At 39.7% G+C, this 2,687-nt stretch overlaps 1 pseudogene; it reads left to right on the forward strand.

Annotated features, from left to right (window-relative positions):
* Nucleotides 1–239: 239 nt before the first annotated feature.
* On the forward strand, nt 240–955 carry LOC149236279 (gamma-glutamylcyclotransferase 2-3 pseudogene; annotated as a pseudogene).
* The last annotated feature ends 1,732 nt before the right edge of the window (nt 956–2,687 follow it).

The raw sequence follows: 2,687 nt of genomic DNA on the forward strand, positions 1-2,687 counted from the left end.
GAAGACATGAAAGTGCTCTTTTCAAATGCGGTGATTAATGCCAAGTGTCGAGTAGTTTTATATGCTACAAGGCCGCCATGGTTAGTGACACTGGGATAGAGATGTGGCGCAAAAGCTGGAAGGATATTGATTGATGTCGATTAAAAGACGAGTGCACTAGTGAATGGCATCTGTGAAAGATTGAATGGCATCCCCTGGAGGCTGTAGAATTGAGGGAGGTCGACGGCAAGGCGGAGAAGATGGTTCTGTCGGTGTTTGGTTACGGTTCCATAATATGAAAGGCGGGTTTCCACTATGACAAACAACGAGTTGGTTTCATCAAAGGCTACCATCGTCTTTTCCATCAAGGGAGCACAGACCATAGAGGAACCCCTGCCAATCCCGGCAGGACTGTTACACTCGAGCCTCACGATGGTCACATCAGTCGAGGCGTTGCTTACAGGGTTTCTGGACAGGAAGCTGAAGATATTGCTTTATCTTATCTAGAAGTGAAAGAGAAGGAATATGATTAAAAGGCCTACGTTGATTTCTATTTTGAAGAGGATTCAACAGAGCCAGTTATATCTGGAGTCCCTGTGTTCATTGCATCAACAGACAAGAATTCGAATAAAAATTACCTGGGCCCTGTACCATTGGAAATGATGGCTCATCAAATTGTTGGAGCTGTGAGTCCTTCCGGGCCTAACATTGAATATCTCTTTAACTAGAGACAGTTTTACTTGAGATAGGTTGCAATGATAGTCACGTGACAGACCTCGCAAATGCAGTTAGGAAAGTATTAACATGCAAAGATGGAGATGCTACTTCAAATGGAGATGCAAAAGTACTGAACTTCAGTGTGAACTTCAGCAATTTGTTGTCTTATTCACGAGATTGCTTTAAAGGATATTTTGCCGAGCCTTTTGAGTACTATAACATGCGCTGCCTCAATCTAGAATATCTCATTTGTGATTGAAGTGAATCATAGGATGTGGGGATAGTCTCTTTGTGGGGTTATGTTATCTAACAGCATATGCTCCCTTTGGATACTATTATTAAAGCGATGCCATTGGAATTGTTTCTGCAAGTCATTGGGTTTATGAAGAAAATTGCAGATTTGGTTGAAAGTTGTAAGCATAAAGTTTGCCTACGTAACCTCCCGGATGAAGAATTTAACAGTCTTATGGAGATACATGCAACTGGTCGTCTTTCTTAGTTCATTAATGTAAAAAGGCATTTAAAGTTACCCTGCCTTGTGATGGTCAGATGAAGTGGAATAGAGGATGTTGACACAGCTCCACTAGCTGTTCTGACCTATGCTATGGAGCTCAAAATTTACCTTGAAAAGCCTGAACCTCGTGCAATTACTTCATTGGCAGTCTAAGCATTCAATGTTGAAATTTTCCAACAGTCTCTTTCCATCTATATTTGACATTAGAGAATGGAATTTTTGAGAAGGGACACAGCCATCTATAATAGATGCTTCAAGAGATCAACGCGCACTTTTTAAGAATGTTCCAGCAGTTCTTATGGGAATTGGACTCATATGCAAGGGCTTTGTTCTATACCAACAGAAGGATCAAGATATTATTATTCACCTTGCTGTGGACGGTCTAGTACGTAGTAAATTACCTTACATGAATATTGTGGGAGGTTCTAAAAGTCTTTTAACAGAGGAGACAAGTTTTTCCTCAGGAGAAATATTTATTGCAAGCAAACCTTTTCTAAACAATCAAGTACTTAAGCTATGAACACTGACAATTATTTAGAAAACCAGAGAAGAAGAGTGTGTTTTCTTTAAATCACACAGCAGTTTCGTAGCGCGCTACGAAACTGCTGTAGGTGATGATTTAAAGCGCAGGGCAGCTAGTGTGATACTGTGAGCAGCTAGTTTGACACGGTGAGCGGGAGTTGTGGAAAAGGAACAGCTGTCTATCAAATACCACCTACAGCACATCAGAAACCTGGCATCATTCCATTCTTGGGGTTATTAAAAGATTTGGGAGCAGGCTGCTATATTTTAGGAGAATGTTGGGAGACAGAGATCGTTAAGATAGGAGCATCTCTTCTGGTCAATTAATGAGCCATCAGCGCTCTTAAGCATCCTAAATCAGCATCCATTGCACCTGTAGCTCAGCCATATCAGATTAATTGAAGGAGGACAGCTGTCAAAGCATTCAAGAAAGCATCAAGTCTACGAGGAAAAAAGAATTATTGTTTTAGTTTGATTAGGACTTTATGTAATTATAGTTTAGCATGTATGTAATTAATGCAGTTAGTTACAGGCATGTAGGAGTAGTTAATAGGAGATTCGAACTCATTCTAGAGGGAGGAAATGTATTCCTATATATAGAAGAAATTAGGATGTAACAGGGGTTGGATGATATATACAAAAACAGAGTTTTTTAGAGCTTATGAAAAGACTGTTACAGTAATGGCAAACAGGGTTTTTTCTTCCCAAGATTCTCAATGCATCTTTTTGTTCAAATGTGATGGTGGTTTAGTTTCTTAAGGTTCTTTTTACAGCCTTGTTATGGTACAATCCCTTAGAATTCATATTATATGCTCTGACTTCCTGTGTGCTTGACAGGCTGTGGGTTTTGGTGAAGCATGTTTGAACATCACTCAGAATTCATTTTTAATGCTCTGACTTCCTGTATGTTCAGCAGGCTTTGATTTAGGTAAATTATGTTTGAACCTTTGATGAT

This window comes from Pinus tabuliformis, chromosome 8 (genome assembly GCF_031772625.1).
Source record: "Pinus tabuliformis cultivar Carrire ecotype Pingquan chromosome 8, CPIR1, whole genome shotgun sequence".
NCBI lineage: Eukaryota > Viridiplantae > Streptophyta > Pinopsida > Pinales > Pinaceae > Pinus > Pinus tabuliformis.